Source organism: Bos grunniens, chromosome 3 (genome assembly GCF_055505025.1).
Source record: "Bos grunniens cultivar Pamir isolate PY7600 chromosome 3, Bosgru_T2T1.0, whole genome shotgun sequence".
In the NCBI taxonomy this organism is placed as follows: Eukaryota; Metazoa; Chordata; class Mammalia; order Artiodactyla; family Bovidae; genus Bos; species Bos grunniens.
Window position 1 is genome coordinate 76,550,081 of NC_141167.1, and position 21,026 is coordinate 76,571,106.

Consider the following 21,026-nt stretch of genomic DNA (forward strand, 5'->3'; position numbering starts at 1 on the left):
ACTGGGATCTGGCTCATGTAGAATCATTGCTAAACTGATAGAGTTTAATTCTAATGTTCTCAATTCGAAGGAATTTAGAAGAATATAATTTATCCACCCAAGTGCCTATGAAAGCAGTGCTTGATGAACTTGAAAAGATTTGAAAGCTCAGTTCCTAGAAGCATATTAATCACAAATACTGAATTATGCTACTCAAATTCTATCATTGAAATCAAGCCATATAATAGCCAGGCTCTCATTTTTTCCCCCAAACTATAGTTATATAGGTTTGATACATTCTCAAAGATGATTTTAATAAGACCTTAAATCTTCTACACTTTAGTAGAAAATAATCTTCCAGTAGGTACTACTGTCCTTAAAAACAGCTACCTAATCCATGTACATAAAACATATTGTATGTCCACTTATAAATATATATACATAATGCCATAAGATAAAATCACTCTGAAAAGTACTCAAAAATAAAGTATAACTGTGTTGTATTTGAGCTCTCATTTGTTGTAATTTCAAGTAACTACACATTTTTTACTATACTTTTAGAGATGACCATTTCATATTCATAGTTACAAGCTTAAACTTAATTTTCAAATGATAGACATTTTAAATGTGTTTAGATGTAAGTGTTCAAAAAAGAAAAGTGTACATTTGGACTGTGACCTGCCTGTCCTTTTCAGTGTTTAGAAACATCATGTACGGTGTCTGACTTATCCTGTTGCCAAAGTGGAATATTTGCTCCAGATTTCTATGGTCGCCTCTCCAATGCACACAACACACAAGTGCTGAGTAATCCCTCTGAAAATTACAACACTTCAAACCTGCTTATAAATGCAGTTTTAAAAATGGTCATGAGACGCTACAAAGTGGAACTGAGGTCATTCCAGAGGTTACAGCTACACACCTGTGGGCTGAGGGGAGTAATTCCCTCCCAGGCTGAGAGCTCTGTTTATAAATACAATGCAAATATTTGACTGTGCAGGTGTATCTTCATTTCGAATCTGATTCCACCAGGCAGCAAAACAGGTGTCCTGGCTGCATGCTAATCAGGAAAAAAAAAGTCTGAAATATGCATCTGCATACTGGCATCTGGGCAGAAATTGTCCGAACACATTCTCAGAGGGAGTCTTAGAAAATGGGCCTCTTTTGCCTTACTTAGTACTGTGAGATGTATTTTGCATATGGAAAAACAAATTCACCACCCATTAGGGACAGCTACTACGCATGGCAGATGAGGCAGCCAGAATTGCAGACACAGACTAACAAGCTGGCTAAGTTTAAGACAAGTTGGTAAAAGTTTCTGGGTTTTCTGGAAGTGTAAAGTGTTCCCTAACAACAGCATTGGATCTCCAAGAAGGCAGGGGGCAGGGGTTGTAGGAAGGAAAGCAGAAACACGGGTGATGTTTATGCAGAAGTTTCCTATTTTGGTTCCTTCGTTTGGTTCCATTCGCTTTTTAAATTTTAATTCCTCCCTTTTTCCTCCTCAGGGACACCTCTGCTCTTTTCCTTCTTCTTAAGATGAGAACTGAATTTTAGTTGATAGGATTTTCAGAATACAAAAATATGGTGAGTTGGATTAATTAGAATATTTCACAGAAACCTCACTGCCTTCAGTTATCCTCTTGACAAAGATAAATGCAAATTCTTGCAGGATTCATCAAATCAAGTCACATTTTCTAGATCCATTCCTATAGGTGCTAGACAACTAAAGTAGCATAATAAAGAGGGGAACAGCTTTTTTTAAAAAAAGAACAAATAGAAGATAAGCAGTAAAATATATTCATAGTTCCTGGAATTTGTTCGGTTCTGAATTTTTATTTGGTCCATCTGCCCTGCCATATATTAATATGACAATATGTCTCAAAGATATGCATTTCTAAATTTAAATATTTACTTTGGATCATATTGGTTTAAGTGGGTATTTGTGCTGACTTAAGTTTCAAATTAAAATTATCCAGAGAAAGAAATAATTGTGCCCTTTAGTCCACAACAATAAGCTACAAGTTTTGACCATATATGAAATTCTCTGACTTTTATTTATTAACAAAGGAGGAAGCTCTGTGGGAAACAGTCAAAACCACAGAATCTCTACTTTACCAGAGGCCACAATTGCTCCCCTTCTTCCCAAAGTCAGGACTTCCTTGGTGGCTCAGACGGTAGAGAATCTGCCTGTAATGCGGGAGACCTGGATTTGATCCCTGGGTCAGGAATGTCCCCTGAAGACGGGCGTGGCAACCCACTCCAGTATTCTTGCCTGAGAGTTCCACGAACAGAGGAGCCTGGTAGGCTACAGTCCAAGGGGTCCCAAAGAGTTGGATGCCGCTAACACTTTCACTTTTCCCAGTCAGCTCCAGCTAGGCTTCTATTAAATGCGTGTTCTTCTATCGTGTTGGTGACTAAGAAAAAGATTCAGTGGACAGTAAAATCTACATTTTAATAACATTTTTTATATTTATGCAAATTCATCACTGATTTTTTAAAATTCTAGGCACCGGGTGCTCTAGCCAAAGCCAGTGTTTTCTCCATAATAAATGTTCACTTTTTAATTATCAGAAAAGAACATAAGACCTTCAAGAAACATCTCCCAAGAGCCTAGAGTTTTCCAAAATTCCACTGTAACAGCATTCAGTTCAGTTCAGTTCAGTCTCTCAGTCGTGTCCAACTCTTTGCGACCCCATGAATCGCAGCACGCCAGGCCTCCCTGTCCATCACCAACTCCCGGAGTTCACTCAGACTCACGTCCATCGAGTCAGTGATGCCATCCAGCCATCTCATCCTCTGTCGTCCCCTTCTCCTCCTGCCCCCAATCCCTCCCAGCATCAGAGTCTTTTCCAAGGAGTCAGTCAACTCTTCACATGAGGTGGCCAAAGTACTGGAGTTTCAGCTTTAGCATCATTACAGCATTAGTACTAATAAATTTTGGACATTATAATGGTGCAAAGTTTGACATGAGGTAAAAAGAATCTTCTCATCACTACTTCACTCAATATACCCAGGCCTGGATGGCATTCCTGCATCAGTGTCCCTTGACATGTACTCCTACTTCAAGCCCAATTCAAATGATATCAGAGTTGTAATTTTTCTTATTACAACTCAAAAGTGAAGTGAAGTGAAGTTGCTCGGTCGTGTCTGACTCTTTGCAACCCCATGGAGTGTAGCCTACCAGGCTTCTTAGACCATGGGATTTTCCAGGCAAGAGTTCTGGAGTAGGTTGCCATTTCCTTCTCCAGGGGATCTTCCCAACCCAGGGATCAAACCCAGGTCTCCCGCATTGTAGGCAGATGCTTTACCCTCTCTTAAGTGGAAGTTAAATCAGTTCTTCCTTATTTGAAAATTTTGGCATTTAATTCATGTTGGGAGAGAGAAAAAAAGAGAGAAATTGAGAGAGAACAAGGATTGTTGCTTAAGTAACAGTAACATCCAATAGAGACTTTACAGATTAAAAATACAGATTAAGAAATTGGCATATATTAATAAATTGAAATAACAATTGTTTATTCAGTTACTCCAAATCATGTTTTAGAATAAGCTGTATAAAAAATAGTGAAAATTTTTATTTTACTAATTTCATTCTGAAAATGTCCTACTCTCATTTATTTGATTAAAATGTGTAAAAAGATTTGAAATGAACAGGCTGTAAGTTAGGAATGTGGGCAAATCCTCCCTATAGAAAGCTTTGTATGACCTTCTATCTTGACTGCCCTTTCCATATAACTTTCAGATTGCTCTATATATCATGAGTATGACTCATGTAAATATCTCTAGATAGGCCTGTGGCAAGGAAGTCCTTTCCTATGTCATTATCTTTTAAGGGGGGATAGTCACCTGTATTATTTGACAGCAGATGAATTGGCACATACTAAGAGATTGCCAGGAGAAATATCAATAACCTCAGATATGCAGATGACACCACCCTTATGGCAGAAAGTGAAGAAGAACTAAAAAGCCTCTTGATGAAAGTGAAAGAGGAGAGTGAAAAAGTTGACTTAAAGCTCAACATTCAGAAAACTAAGATCATGGCATCTGGTCCCATGGAATATAGACGGGGAAACAGTTGAAACAGTGTCAGACTTTATTTTTTGGGGCTCCAAAATCACTGCAGATGGTGACTGCAGCCATGAAATTAAAAGATGCTTACTCCTTGGAAGGAAAGTTATGACCAACCTAGATAGCATATTCAAAAGCAGAGACATTACTTTGCCAACAAAGGTCTGTCTAGTCAAGGCTATGGCTTTTCCAGTGGTCATGTATGAATGTGAGAGTTGGACTGTGAAGAAAGCTGAGCACCAAAGAATTGATGCTTTTGAACTGTGGTGTTGGAGAAGACTCTTGAGAGTCCCTTGGACTGCAAGGAGATCCAACCAGTCCATCCTAAAGGAGACCAGACCTGGGTATTCATTGGAAGGACTAATGCTGAGGCTGAAACTCCAACCTTGGCCACCTCATGTGAAGAGTTGACTCATTGGAAAAGACCCTGATGCTGGGAGGGATTGGGGGCAGGAGGAGAAGGGGATGACAGAGGATGAGATGGCTGGATGGCATCACTGACTCGATGCACGAGTTTGGGTGAACTCCGGGAGTTGGTGATGGGCAGAGAGGCCTGGCATGCTGTGATTCATGGGGTCGCAAAGAGTCAGACATGACTGAGCGACTGAACTGAACTGAAGAGAAGTGATTATCTGCAAGTACAATAATATTGATTGGGGCTATTTTGCTGGTGAATAAAGGTAAAAGACACAACTGACATAATTGGAGCTCAAATATAATTGAATAGAGGTTTTAGCTTTTATATAAAGAGCTGAGGCTACTATGGTAAAGCAATATTGAGCTCATTTGGGATAGGTTATAAAGTTCCTAAAATACATTTTATAAATGAGCAAGTTCTGTAAAGAGAACGTCACAAGTATATAGATGCCTGTGTGTTTTAACCATGTCTACTGGCATACATTAATTGAGTAGAGAGAGATTGAAATCAGATAATCATTTTATTTAAAATAGCCAATTAGTTTTTGGCTGAGTAACATAACTCTCTCCCCCACCCTAAAGTGCTTTGCCTATTTCCATCAGCCAATTTAAGTTTAAAAAAAGAGTAAAGTATAAGAAAAAGAGAAAAACAATAATCATTCCAGAAATCCTGTGAGTCTACATGGTATAAGGGAATTTATGTTGTTTGGAGCTTCAAAGAAGGAAAAAAGAATAAATTAAGAGTCTTGGAGAAAAGGAAAAATCTCTTTGAGTAGTCCTGAGCACTCCTTGCCGAGAGCAGTGCTTATCGAGCAAGTGACCTTTATGAGATTATTGTTTATGATCACTTGGCAAGTGCCAAGAGTAGCAGGAAAGAATATTCCAATTTATTTCAAAGGTTACATATCAAAATTGAATATGCAATACAACTACATTATCATATGATGCAAGTTTACATAAGAAGTTGGAGTTGAATCATACCATTGTTTCTCTTCAACCCACTGTGTTTTGATTTCTATTCTGTGAACCACGCTCCTTTTAATTCTTAAATAGAATATAGTGTAGTGATGCAAGTAAAAGGGAAAATGCTTTGTTGTTGTTGATTCTCCAGCTGAGAAACTGGGTTCAAGTGTGACAGATCTATGCAATTATTTCTTTAATGTATTCTATCCAAAATTTAATTTCAATTTTAATGTTTTTAACACAGTAATCACTGTCATCTAGCAAAGTGCTTATGGTAGTTAAAATAATACAAAAAGTCACCTGGGGGACAGCAAGAGGGAATTCTGCTTTGATGAGGGAAGAGAATTTGACAACTCAGACACTTTTATTTTCCCCTGCCATAATAGACTTTTAGGGAGAAGCAACTGTACATTTTGCTTTCTTCAATTTTCCTGTACATGCAACTTAATGTTTTAGTTCAGTAAGTCTGCTCATCCTCAACTTTGTCACTTTGCACAGAGTGAAATGCAAACCAGCAGAGTCTCCTCTCCTCTTCCTTTCTTTTCACTTGTCAAATTCGGTCATCAGGGAAATGCCAGTACAGGGTTGCCTGCCGGGAACCAACGTGAGGAGCTCTGCCCATGGCAAAGGTCATGAGGAAGGAGGCTCTGCATACGCAAAGGCAGGATCGGGCCTCAGGAGTCCCCCTGGAAATTCTCGAGCATCTACCCCCAAAAACAGAGTCTGCCTACTTTCTGCTTTGTGCTCTCACCTATACCTCTGACTTTACGGGGGGCTGTCCCCCACTACCTCTCTCTGAAAAAAGAGTTAACTTATAGCTCCAGTTAATAGTTCCTGGGTGTGATAGTGTTTCAACCTACAAACTCCTTTGGAAGTCCTCTAGCCTGCCTGAATAGGTTTTTCTGGCCACATGTGATTGTTCAGAGCCTCCCAACTGTGAGAGGCATGAGATGTTCTAAACTGTCTAAATACAGATTCCTTTGAGCAGTTAAAAGATTGATTAGAAATTGTATCGGTGAAGGGTTTTTCACTTGTTGGGCCAATGTTTGCTGCTAAGTTTCCATATCCCTTACCTGCTATGTCCCTGGCAGTGTATTGATGAATATAATTGGTGTAAGTAGTAGCTTTAATGTTTGCAACATTGGACCCTTGAGTTAATTCTTTTTCTTGTTATAGCCCACCACACCTTTGCCCTATAGGAATGCAACTTTATCTAATGCTTTTGGAGGGTGGCACCTGACTAATCACCTTTAGAGAAAAATAAGCTTTCTGAAGAAAGGGTCTTAAAATGTTAACAGGCCTCTGGGCCAGAAGATGATGCAAATCACCTAAACTTTTGCATATGATAAGTTTGCAGGAAGAAAGCCTGGCTTACTGCATGACTCTACCCCTTCCCCCATTATCCTCTATGCATAACTTAAGGTATAAAAACTACTTTGGAAAATAAAGTGCGGGCCTTGTTCACCGAAACTTGGTCTCCCCATGTTGTTCTTTCTCTCACCTCTGGCTGAATTATTCAGCCTCTTTTCTCCACTGAATTTCCTCACTGAGCTATCCTTATTTCAGCCTCTTTTCTCCGCTGAATTTCCTCACTGAGCTATCCTTATTTAACCACTCTTTATATCCTTAATTAACGTTTAATTAAGCAATTGTTTCCTGATCCTCGCCGCCGCTGTCCCCACTTCGAATTCCCTGGATCCACCGGGCTGGACCCCGGCAGTTGCCCACAGCTAACCTCATTTCTTTCTTAACATCTGTAACCTGTAAAAGAATATCATTGTTTCATAGGATGAAGAAGCAGTTCTTGAAATCAGCAGATCAATCTACAAATATTTGCTTAATGTCTTCTAGACCCACAGTACACTGGTGTCAAGGGTTCAACACCTAGGCAATGACTTTATCCTAGGACCAAAAAAGAGCAAACATCTTCTCATTTTCCTTCTATCTCCTGACTCCTAAATCCTCCCCAGGAATTGAAGACATGGTAAGACAGCATGACACGGGGTTCCTCAGGAAGGACTGCTACACAAGATCCCTAGGACAGAAAACTATTTTTCCCCCTGAAACTGGGAATTTAAAATCAGGACTCTCTATGATTAAACTACAAATACATTTCAAACTGGTAGCACAGAAGGATCCAACACACCATCTTCTAGCATCAGAGTCCCTTTAAATAAGAGCATCTGAATAGCTCCCGCCGCTTTTGAAATGCCCTCTGATCTCCACGGTCTCTAATGCCTGCTTTCACGTGTACTTCCGCGGGTTCCTGCAGTAACTGACAGCACGGCTTCCTAGGACTTCAAAGCCAAACTTTTCGCTTTGTCTGGTGAAAGGGAATTTAAAGAAGGACAACAATGAAACAGACATAATGCTGGAAACTGGGTGTTGAGGTAAACAAACCTGAAGGATTTTATGCAGAAATAGAAAGTTGCATCACCACAGGAAAAAAAGTCAACACAGACTCTCAAACTTAATGGCTCCTCCTACTTGCAACTTGTAGGTTTCACAGGCCTATTATCCAACACTGATCTTGTAAGGGAAACCTTGTTGGAAAGTGTTCTCATTCTATAGCTGGAAAACAAGGATGACTGATTCTACTCTTCCAAGACAACAGTTAGTGTGCCCTGTCATTACAGGAGCACTCAGTTGTTTTTCTCTTTGCTCACTCGCCCACTCAGTACATGTTTATCTAGTACTTCCTTTGTGCCAGGTACAATGCTGAGGGCTTTTAGATACTTTATCTCATTTAAAAGTATTTTATTCCTAGTTGATGGTGGTGGGTTGGTTAGTCACTAAATTGTATCCAACTCTTGTGACTCCATAGATTTCTCCAGGGGAGAATACTGGAGTGGGTTGCCATTTCCTTCTCCAAGGGGACCTAACCAACCCAGGGATGAAACCTGCATCTCCTGTATTGCAGGGAGATTCTTTACCTTTATAGATGAAGAAATTTAGCCTCAATGAAATTAACTTGTCCCGAATCACAGCTAATTGTAAACCCAGGACTTTGAACTCCAAGCCCACTCCAAGAGTCTCCAATGAAAAGAAACCTAGTGACACTGCTGTGGAAGCAGAGTGGTGGGAGAGATGAAAGGGGACGAGCATAGGGAAATCTGAAAAGAATCTGGATTGTCAGCTGAGATCAGATTTGAGGATGTACAGAGTATCATTGGTTCCACAGTTATCCAAAATGAAAGAGCAATTTATGCTGGAGAGTGAGAAGGCTTTGAAATGAAAGAAGGTGGATGGAGTTCTGAGAGCAATGAGAAACATAATGTGTTTGTAACCAAGCCAGGACCATACGGGGCCTTCCTGGTGCAGGACACCTCCTCCATGCCCCCTCCATGTCCTCTGCCTGCCACTTGTGGGTAGAAAAACCTTAGTTTCCTAGGCCTTCCCTGAGTTCCAAAGAATAATCTAATTAGAGAAGTGAGAAAATGCAGAAACAAAGGAAACAGTCGAATAAGACAAAGTAATAACAGTTTGGCCATTATATAAAGTCAAGGACCTTTGTTTCCTCTGCAAGGACTATAGATAATACTCTGGGCTATGGCCTAACAGCTGTTTTGCACGTATTGAAACCCCCATCAGGTGAAATAAGTTAACTATTTGCTGCCCAGAGGCATATAGGCCCCAGATTGGTTGAAACTAGAAGGTTGGTAATGTGACTCCCAATTACCTCACCATCAACTAATCAGAAGGGGGGCTTTCCTGGTGGCTCAGTGGTAAATAAACTGCCTACCAAGCAAGAGATGCAGGTTCGATCCCTGGGTTGGGAAGATCTCCTGGATGAGGAAATGGCAACCCACTCCAGTATTCTTGCCTGGAGAATCTCATGAACAGAGGAGTCTGGTGGGATACAGTCCATGGGGTTGCAAAGAGTCAGACACGACTCAGCAACTAAACAACAACAACAAACCAGTCAGAAGAATGTCCATGAGCTGATCACACACCCCACCAACTCCCTCCCTCATTCTGTCTATAAAAACCTTTTCCTGAAAGCTATTGGGCAGTTCAGGCCTTTTGAGCACTAGCTGCCTAGAATTTTTGGTTGACCCTGCAATAAATGCTACACTTTCCTTCACTATAATCAAGCGTCCATAGATTATTGGCTTTACTGCGTGCAGGTGAGCAAACCCAAGTTTGATTCAGTAACATGTTCACAGTGAGGACAATGTAATAAGATGAAGGACTGGTTGTATGAGTTGTGTTCAGATAACGTGGGATCTTGAAAAGCACACACAAAGCTTGACATGCACAGGGCATGATGCAATGTTTCTGAGCACAGGCAGGTGAGGTCATATTGTGCTTTAGAATCATTTTCCAGCATCACTTGGAAGCTGAAGAAGCGAAGATACAGGAAGCAAAGACTGTCATGCTTAGAAAGCCACTGAAATATTTCAGTCTAGAAGTAGAGAAAATCCAACCCTGAATAAGGGGTGTGGAAAGAAAGAAAGGGGTGTTATCCCTCTCTTCTCAAAATAGTCCTGTCTATGCAAAATGATAAAAGTCAGTGTAGATAGGACAGCTGAAGTGGAGGCTTTGCAGGATGTGAAACTCCCGGTCTGGTTTCAGCATCTGTGAAATGGGACCGATGATGCCTGCCTCCCTGCATATCATGCTTGGTGGTGCTGCTGCCATTCTTACAGAGCCTCCATTGGTGTATTGTTGCCCCTTCCTGCTTGGTTTACACGCACATCAATAACCCTTCTGCCCAGCGGTGCTCAGATAGCTCCTGCTGGCATTTTCCTTCTGCCTCTACACTTGGCTTGTCCCAGCTCCTCTCACTAGTCCTCAGAGGCCCAGACGTATCGGCTAACTCCACTGCTCCCCGCCCTGCAGCTGCTTTTTCACACAGCCAGTCACCAGAAAAGCAGCAGTGTATATCCTTGCTTGACTCTAACAGCACCACCTCAGTCCAGGCAAAGAAGTAAATTGGAACTGACACGATCCACTTAGAGTTTTAGGCATTTGTTTCTGGACTCTCTCAGAGCATTTACTGGTTAGGATGGAATAAAATGTATTGAGTTTCTCTCTCTCTCTTTCTTCTTTTTATTTGTCTTACCTACAGCCTTTCTTCAAAGCATCTGTTAAAGCCTGAGCAACAACTATGCCTTAATTTTCGCAGTATCTGTGATGAAGGGTGTGGTGACTATTTTTTAAATTTATTTTTAATTGGAATACAATGGCTTTACAATGTTCTGTTGATTTCTGCTGTACAGCAATGTGAATCAGCCATAAGTATGCATATATACCTTCCCTCTTGAGCCTCACTCACATTCTACCCCCATCCCACCCCTCTAGGTTATCATGGAGTACCGGGTTAATTAACCTGTTTTACAGAAAAGGGTTCTAAATTAGGAGGAGGAGGTGTGGTGACTTGCCCAGGGTCACACTGTGAATCTGTTCTCTGGGGAGGATCAATACAAGTATTTCCTGAAGTTTCCAAGCAACTTCAGTGAAGTGAGTGTTAATTGTTCAGTCATGTCTGACTCTTTGTGACCCCATGCACTGTAGCCCATCAGGCTCCTCTGTCCTGATACTGAAATGGGTAGCCATTCCCTTCTCCAGGGAATCTTCCCGACCCAGGGTTCAAAGCCGGTTCTCCTGCATTGCAGCAGATTCCTCACTGTCTGAGCCACCAAGGAAACCCCATTCCAATATTCTTGCCTGAAAACTCCCATGGACCAAGGAGCCTGGCAGGTTACAGTCCAAAGTGTCGCAACTTGACGGGACATGTTAATTTAAAACTGAGATATGAACCTTCGGTGTCACGTTACTACTTGTAATCCCCTGTTCTTGAGGTCACTGATTTTCAAACCGTTGCTCAAAGAAACTCGAGGGTCCACAGTTGGTGCTTCGGGGTTTGGAGCAAGTCATAAAACATTTCCTGCTAAACAATGAATATTTAAACTGTCAGGGAACCCTGACTTTTCTCTCATTTACATATTGAAGTTGTGTGTGAGAATTCCATTTTTGAAGTTTGAGCCCCACTGTCAGGTCGCACTGTTACTCAGTGTAGGCAAGGCAATACTTTCAAATCAGCGCCTCAGTGACTCTTCAGTGATGTTACATGCATAAGAAGCAGAACTTCAAGGTCTAAACTAATTGTATAACAAACAATTTCTCATCAAGAGACATGCAACCCATTATCCTCTGAAATAATTTGAGATTAAAGACTTTTTTTTCTTTTGGCCACATGCCCTTGATTTATATTGACCAAACAGAAATGGAAAGAAAGTTTCCATCCATAGCACTTATTAATATTTTGTGTAAGAGTCTATCACATTATGATTTCATAGCATACCTCATAAAATAACACTGTTCCCAACTATTAGTCTCACCTTGAATCCAACTGAAGGTGTGGGAATAGGCTCTTAAAATCTGAGATTGCAGAAGTGCTTCTCCTGGTGTTTGCAAGAGGTTTTAGTTCCCAGATTCTGAAACTCCTTTCAAATCTGTTAAGTTACTTTGCTATTAGCTCATGACAGTAAAAGCATGCTCAGGGAAATCTCCTATACAATTAGACAAGTCTACATTTTCTACTCTTTATAGCAGTCCTCCAGTTAGATGCTTTTCAAACATCATTCCTTCTCTGGAGTGACCTAATTCACACAACTTATGCACTCCTTCTCAGCTGTCAAGCTCCAGCTCGTGTGTCCTGCCACCAAAGACCAAAGACTGCTCCTCTGGCTATATTTTGTTCGCCCTGCCATTTTATCTCATGGTTCTTCTCCTTTGTGCCCTGTGGCCAGAGAAGCTGATCTGTATTGACTTTATCGATGGATTCAGCCAATGTGAGCACTCACCATAATTAGAGGAAAGGACGAGAGCGACTGTAGGGTTTTTATCTCCCCAGCTTCCTCCCTAGTATTAAGCTGGCTAGCTAGTGTCCCTAAACTGCATGGGTTAGCTGTATTCTTGAATTGAAGACCTTAGCACCTGTTAAGCAGTTTGTTTGCTTTTTTTCCCAAATGACTTTTTCTGTTCCAGAAATTTCTGTCTCCCCTTACTCCATGAAGCCTGGGAATATAATGACCTCCAACATATCTCACCATCTTGTTTCCCTACACTTGCTCACCTACTGGTAAATAGTCATATTAAAACCTTTTTCTAGAACGAGCTGATTTGAGGATGCATTGCTTCTTGTTGGAATTCTAATGGGGATACTTTCCTTGACCCCACTTTCCCAGGCAGAGTGGACCTCTGTTTCCCGTGCAATTCCATTACAACTCATGAAGGGGTGCCACTCTCACCGTTGCAGTGGTCTGTGTAAAAGCCTACTTCTCTTCCTAGAGTTTGAAGATATTCTAGAACCTTTGCAATGTTTGTCATGTTACAGAGACTCAGTTAAAGTCAGTGAAGACATTTTCAGCCACTATTTATCATCCTACCAACATGCTAGCAAGGCTTCGAAGGAGCAAAACCTCCTAACACAACTACCTTTAAATGCACAGTGTCGTTTTCATTCTGAGGTTCAGAGAAGAGAACAAATAAAAAGGCTTAGTAGTATCTTTATCCCTCATCCTTAAATGTGAATTCTTCCAGGACAGAATTTTTTTTCCCAGTGCTGGGCAAGTGCCTGACACAGAGTAAGCACTTGATAAATGTTTGTTGAATAAATTAATGAGTCTCTATTTTCTTTCTGTGTGAAATCCAAATAGTCAGGAAAGAAGCAAAATAAATATATGCTCTTTTGTTATATTAATTTTAGAAATTGAAATTTTTACACCCTAATTTGGGGAGCAAGAGTATATGGACACTGTTGATTCCCAAATACTCAAATGTTAGATAAAAGAAATCCATTTAGGATAGTCAAAGCAGAGATTCACTGTCTATGGAGATTTGTATATTTTTTATAAAGCCAGTAATCTTTTTCATTAATACTAAATAGAACCCACTGCATTTTTTTCAGAGTTTCTGAAAATGTTTTTAATATGTTAAAAATATTTATTATACACTTTCTATGGACCTGACACAATTTTAAATACAAGAAAAATAAAATCTCTGCCTTCATGGAGTTAACATGTTAATAAGAGAGAAACAATAAAATAGACAAGTGTACAGTGGGTTAATTAGAGATAATTAAGAGAAGGACTAGGAAATGTCAAGGGTTTCTTTTTTTTTGGTGAGAAATTTCACCACCATACCCTTAACAGAGTGACACTGGCTCTACCATCCTAATGATGATATTGGGACGTTCTAATGATGGGACATTCTACCCAAGAAGGTAGGTACTTGTATGGATGAATTCCTTGAGCTGCTATAATTTTTTATACATTAAAACCAATTCTTTTGTTGTTCAAATCAACAAGAAAATGCCAACTTAATGGCAGCTGTTTGATTTAGAAAGTAAATTGTTGAGTTGCATTACTCATGATTTCTAAAGGTATCTCAAAAATTAGTTTCTGAATTTGTCTTTCAAACATAGTTTATTTTGGATATGTATGCAAACCTGTGAAAATGACAATAATATCTACATGTGTTACGGCTTCACCCTTTGAAAAACGTGTTCATATATTACTCCTCAGAGTAAATTCAGAATAATAGCATCTTTATTCTCTGAATGAGGTGACTAAGCACCCATAATGCAGAGTGAGGGGTTTGGCAGAATGTCTGAATTATATAACGAGGAGACGTGAAAAATCTGTGGATGTATACTAATTGTTTGCTCTGAAAATCAGGCTTCCTGGGCTGAGTAAGGAACAGGTAGCTGTATCTATTTTCCTGATGATTTGGCCTTTATAATCAGCATTTGACCTTGTCTTTTATGATGTTAATTTAATAAGAGCAATTTATAGTCCTATACATCTGCTATTGATAGCTGAGAGAAAGCTTCCTAGTCATTTCCTTCCTGTTTAAACTATCCAGTTACCAAGAAATTATCAGTATGTGTATGAAACAGAAAGCAAAAGCTTGCAGTTCTAAGATGTTTTAATTTTTAAAAAAGCCTGTCACCCAAATGTTCTGAAGACAAAGAACTCTAGGTGCCATAAGCAGGATTGTTTACGAATCTGGGCACTTGTGCTCCTTCAAAATCTTCAATATTTTGCTGAAAATAAAGAATTTTGCCTTCATGCATGTAAAATCTGAATTTTCTAACTGCAAAGGTCATGGAATAATGTCAATCTAACATAGAGATGGACGAACTCAATAGCCTAAGGTATAATTAGGTCCTAGAAAAGCCCCCCTCTAAACATAGACTGGAGAAGGCAATGGCACCCCACTCCAGTACTCTTGCCTGGAAAATCCCATGGACAGAGGAGCCTGGTGGGCTGCAGTCCAGGGGGTCGCTAGGAGTCGGACACAACTGAGCGACTTCACTTTCTCTTTTCACTTTCATGCATTGAAGAAGGAAATGGCAACTCACTCCGGTGTTCTTGCCTGGAGAATCCCAGGGACGGGGGAGCCTGGTGGGCTGCCGTCTATGGGATCACACAGAGTCAGACACAACTGAAGTGACTTAGCATAGCATAGCATAGCATAGCATAAACATAGACTATTCTTCCTTAACCAAAAGCAAAGCCATAGAATCTAGTCCTATGAAATGCTTTGTTTAATAGAAAAAGAAGCTAAAAGCCTAAATTTACAGTGGAGCAACTATAGCTATGGATTCTCAGGTGGCTCAGTGGTAAAGAATCAACCTACCAATGCAGGAAACACAGGAGACTCAGGTTCAATCCCTGAGTTGGGAAGATTCCCTGGAGGAGGAAATGGTAACCCATTCCAGTGTATTCTTGCCATGGAAATCCCACAGACAGAGGAGTCTGATGGGCTACAGTCCGTGGGGTCACAAAGAGTCAGACACAAATGAGTGACTGAATACCTAAATATAACTATATCACTTTGATGTTCTGGACAACAACTCACCCTGGCTTCAGCAGCCCAGCAATCTTGTTATTGTTGTTCAGTCACCTAGTTGTGTCCAACTCTTTGTGACCCCATGGACTGCAGCACCCCAGGCCTCCCTGTCCCTCACCATCTCCTGGAGTTTGCCCAAGTTCATGTTCATTGCATTGGTGGTGCCATCCAGCCATCTCATCCTCTAACGCCCTCTTCCCCTTCTGCCCTCAATCTTTCCCAGCATCAGGAACTTTTCCAATGAATCAATGGTTTGCATCAGATGACCCAAATACTGGAGCTTCAGCATCAGTCCTTCCAGTGAATATTTAGGGTTGATCTACCTTCAGATTGACTGGTTTGATCTCCTTGCTGTCCAAGGGATTCTCAGGAGTCTTCTCCAGCACCAGAGTTCAAGGCATCAATTCTTTGCCTTCTTTATGGTCCAGCTCTCACAACTGTACATGACCACTGGGAAGACCATGCTGCTACTGCTGCTAAGTCGCTTCAGTCGTGTCCGACTCTGTGTGACCCCATAGACAGCAGCCCACTAGGCTCCTCTGTCCCTGGGATTCTCCAGGCAAGAATACTGGAGTGGGTTGCCATTTCCTTCTCCAATGCATGAAAGTGAAAAGTGAAAGTGAAGTCGCTCAGTCGTGTCCGACTCTCAGCGACCCCATGGACTGCAGCCTACCAGGCTCCTCCATCCATGGGATTTTCCAGGCAAGGGTACTGGAGAGGGTTGCCATTGCCTTCTCCAATGGGAACCCACTATGGGAAGACCATAGCCTTGACTATACAGATCTTTGTTGGCAGAGTAATGTCTCTGCTTTTCAGTGCACTATCCAAGTTTGTCATCGCTTTCCTGCCAAGAAGCAATTGTCTTCTGATTTCATGGCTGCAGTCACCATCCTCAGTGATTTTGGAGCTGAAGAAGAGGAAATCTGTCACTCCTTCCACCTTTTCCCTTCTATTTGCCATGCAGTAATGGGGACGGATGGCATGATCTTAGTTTTCTTTTAATATTTAGTCTTAAGCTGACTCTTTTGTTCTCCTCCTACACCCTCATAAAGAGGCTCTTTAGTTCCTCTTTGCTTTCTGCCATTAGAGTGTTATCATCTGCATTTCTGAAGTTGTTGATGGTTTTCCTACCTATCTTGAGTCCAGCTTGTAACTCATCCAGCCTGGCATTTCTCATGATGTGCTCAACGTATAGGTTAAACAAACGGTGATGGCAGACAGCTCTGTTGTACTCCTTTTTTTGATCCTGAACCAATCAGTTGTTCCATACAGCGTTCTAACTGTTGCTTCTTGACCCACATACAGGTTTCTCAGGAGACAGGTAAGATAGTCTGGTATTCCCATCTCTCTAAGAGCTTTCCACAGTTTGTCTTGATCCAGACAGTCAAAGGCTTTAGTGTAGTCGATGAAACAGAGATAGATGTTTTTCTGAAATCCCCTTACCTTCTCTATAATCCAGAGAATGTTGGCAATTTGATCTCTAGTTCCTCTTCCTTTTCTAAACCCAGCTTGGACATTTGAAAGTTCTTGGGTCGCATAATGCTGGAGCCTAGCATGCAAGATTTTTGCATGACCTTACTAGTATGGGAGATGGATGCTATTGCCTGATTGTTAGCACATTCTTTGGTACTACCCTTCTTGGGAATTGAAATGATTGACCTTTTCCAGTCCTGTGGCCACTGCTGAGTCTTCCAGATTTGCTGACATAATGAATACAATACCTTGATGGCATCATCCTTTAGGGATTTGAATAGTTCTGCTGGAATGTCATTGCATCCACTAGCTTTATTAATAGCAGTGCTTCTTAAGGCCCACTTGACTTCGCACACCAGAATGTACAGATCTGGGAGACAAACCACACCATTGTAGTAATCTAGTTCATTAAGATTTTTTTAATACAGTTCTTCTGTATATTCTTTCCATCTCATCTTCATCTCTTTAGCATCGACTAGGTCTCTACCATTTTTACCCTTTATTGTACCCATCTTTGGGCAGAATGCCCCCTTGATATTTCCAATTTTCCTAAAGAGATCTCTAGTCTTTGCCCTTTTGTTGTTGCTTTTTAAATTACTATTTTTTTTTAATTAAAGGATAATTGCTTTACAGAATTTTGTTGTTTTCTGTCAAACATCAGCATAAATCAGCCATAGGTGTACGTATATTGTTTTCTTCTATTATTAAGCACTGTTCATTGAAAAGGGCCTTCTTGTCTCTTCTAGCTATTCTTTGGAACCCTGCATTTAATTGGATGTATCTTTCCCTCTCTCCCTTGCTTTTTGTTTCTCTTCATTCTTCCACCATTTGTAAAGCCTCCTCAGATAATCACTTTGTCTCTTGCTTCTCTTTTTCTTTGGTATGGTTGTATTACCTATACTAAATTATAATTGTTTAATCTTAATCAGAAAAATTAATCAGAAATCATAGGTATTTGGGGGAAAAAATCCACTTCTTTTAGGATTTCCTAACTATCCTTATCATTTACTGTTTCTTGTGGCCTTCTAGATAGGAGATAGGAAGCATTTTAATCGGAAAAATAAATGAACGTAGATTTTAGCTAACGTCAGAAGGAAAGGATACTGCAGGATGAAGGGGGAAATGTTAGTGGAGGCTGGAGGCGGGGAGATGGATTACCAAAGATATTTGATTAGCGATAGAATCAAAAGTTTAAAGGTAGCAAATATCAATGAACTTTTTTCTCTCTTCAATGTCAGTGAAGAGTGTATGGAGAATGAGTGATGAGTCCTTCACACCATGGATGCAGTCGTCACTGGATGGTCACATATGGATCTCTCATAAGAAGAAGGATACAGCAGGAGATCGATGAAAGAACCTCAGAAATGGAGGATGTCTTAATGAACATATTCATCACATCTTGGGCTTATAAACTAAGCTAGTGGACACATTTAAGATTCAAAATTTGACACCCAGATATTTATACACAGAGGAAGAGGAGGTCATATATACAGTGTTATGAACAACTACTGGCTTTTTGTTGCCTTTTGCTAAATGTGTCAGTAGATCAATGGTAGGAGACTCAGATTTCAGACATGTCCATGCATGCTGGGAAAGGGGGAAAGACAAAGCCAAGTGTACCTCAGATCTTAGAGAGGACATTGCACCATTATTGGGACTACATTTGTCTTATATATGCATTTAATTGAACTTCTGAGTCTTACAGGTAGGGATGTAGTCTATACATGTCTGCCAAAACCTGCATTTATTTTCCATTACATATGGTCACTCACCTACCAAATAACTCACAATTAGCAACGTGTAGTAATGGGAGCTACATTATTTCTTAAATACTTGGGGAAATACATCCCTCACTTTGATCTTCACACATACAAAATCTATCCATAGGATGAGGATTGTAGAAGTGGTTTCTTACTCTGGGTTAAAGTGGTAAAAAAAAAAAACGTAAAAGTGATAAAAAGAAGTATGCCATCAACTTTCTCATTTGGAGTTAAGAAGGCATAGTTTTCTATAGACTATCTTGTAAGACCATAGCATACAGGTTCTATAAGTCTATAGATCAGCTACATTCTGAATTAACTAAGCTTTGATAAAAAAATAAAATAAGCTTAAATAATGATCTGGCATCACAAACCCTATTCCTAGAGGGAAATACATCTGTGCTCAAATAAAATTTCTAAACACCACATTTATCAGTGTGGAAAGGCAGGAAGGTGAAAACTGGAGTCCCATTTGCTCCATATCTAAAGTGTTAAGAGAGAGGTGGCCAAATGGCAGCGAAAAGTATTCGGAAATTTAACAGGCTTTACCACTCAGGAGCCAGGTTACCTGGGACTTGATACCTGAAGTCTGTGAGCCTCAGTGTCCTCCACTAGAAAAAGGAGAGGCTAACAAAAGCCCTTCATGGGGATTCTGAAAGAATTAAATGAGAGAATGTATAGACAGTGCCTAGCACCCAACATTCACTCAAGAAATGGTAATTCCTCTTGTCATAATATTATTCCCTTTTCATTCTCAGTTTTGCTTGTAACACCATTTCAGAATCTCTTCTCTCCAGCTCAATATTACTTTCTAGTTTCTTCTACTCCTGTCTTTACATCCTTGCTTTCTCTCTAGACCCGAAGCAATATCATTTTGTGGTCCACCATTGAACTAGATTCTTTTCTAACTTTTCCTGAAGACCCTCCCCCTTTTTAAGATGCTTTTTACAAGTTTGTATTTTCTGAGTACCTACTGTATGTCAAAACCTTGCCATGTATGTCTACCTACTGTATGTCATACCTACTGTATGTCAAAACCTTCACAAATATTAGGATCCCATCTAATCTGCATAATAACCTATGTAGAATTATTTACTAGGAAATCTAAGGCTCAGGGAGAGTCTATAATATGCCCAGAGTGGAAGAGCAGGCATATACATGTCCTTTTGTCACATTATAGTTTTCAGTTAAGATCACAGAGACTGGTTTTCTTTTTGGACTAAACAGAAAGTAAAGGCAAAAACAAAAAACAGAAAACCACAGACTAAGAAGTGGGAAAAAGAGAACAAAAAGGAAATTAATTTTACCTGAAGTTCACCTGATCCAGATTTCCACCATTCACCTATTAAGAAGATGTTCAGATGTTTAAGGATTACAATCACATCTCTGAAAACAAACTTCAGTATGTGGGTCCCTTTTCTATCCGGGTGGCTCAGTGGTAAAGAATCTGCCTGCCAGTACAGGACACTTGGATTTGATCCTGGTCTGGGAAGATCCCCTGGAGAAGGAAATGGCAACCCACTCCAGTATTTTTGCCTAGAAAATTCCATGGACAGAGGAGTCTGGAGGACTGCGGTCCATGGGGTCGCAAAAGAGTCAGACACAAATTAGTGACTGAAGAACAACCCTTTTCTATGCCTTGTCTTAGATGTAATGGCACCGTCTGATCATTGTGTTCACAAGTCATGTTGACAAACAGTCTGGTGAGAACTCAGCACTGGAGGGGTGTGGTCTGTTGTGTGGGGCAGACACTGCAGTATGCAGGGGGTTCTCACAGAAATGCAAGCGACGGACACTCCGTTTTCCTAGCTCTAGCACGCCTGTTTAAAAAAAAGAAAGAAAGAGAGAAAACAACAACGTGACATGCCTCTGAGACATGTCACTTGCCGTAAATCACTGCTACTGCCAGTTGCACTTTGAGTCGCTTCCTTTTCGGCCTGGCTCCTCCTCCGAGATTTTCAGGTAAACAGCCTGAGATTAGTATACGTAATGTATAGTTAGGAGCATGAGTGCTTTTACTTCTAACGTTCTTATTAAATTGAAGCCACAGCAAATAACCTTAATGTAACAATGATTTTGAACATCAGTGGAAGACTGAGTTATTACGAAGAAATCCTAATATCAAGGGAAATGTCAATAATCGACATGATCTCTCCTATTAGCAGATTTTACAGGAAGATCTCTCTGTCCAGAAATCTATGTACAATTCCAGGTAGTTGAAGGTCCCTTGGAGAGCTCTCTCTACACAAGTGCGTCAGGACTGTTTGTTTCACTCTGCTTTTTCTGAGGCTAAAGTTTCCTATCTTGGCAATGATGTGGCACAGAGGCTGTTAGCTTAAGATAATTGATTCTTCCCCTGATTTTAGTACTTCCCTTGAATGGCTCCCAATCCAGAATCAAGGAGAGAATAAAAAGAGAACTGAAAAGATGAGAAGGGAGGGAAGATGGGGGCATGGGGAAGGGAGGGAGAGAGGGAAAAAAAAAAGATTACTGACAAAACATTACTTGAAA

The 21,026-nt window shown here is 40.4% G+C and overlaps 1 long non-coding RNA gene across 1 annotated transcript in view; it reads left to right on the top strand.

The window, feature by feature from the left end:
* Positions 1–20,357, top strand: part of LOC147375870 (uncharacterized) — a 45,725-nt gene extending 25,368 nt beyond the window's left edge. The window contains exon 2 of the long non-coding RNA XR_015160553.1: positions 17,994–20,357. This is a non-coding gene — a long non-coding RNA (uncharacterized LOC147375870). The remainder of the gene's footprint in view (positions 1–17,993) is intronic.
* The last annotated feature ends 669 nt before the right edge of the window (positions 20,358–21,026 follow it).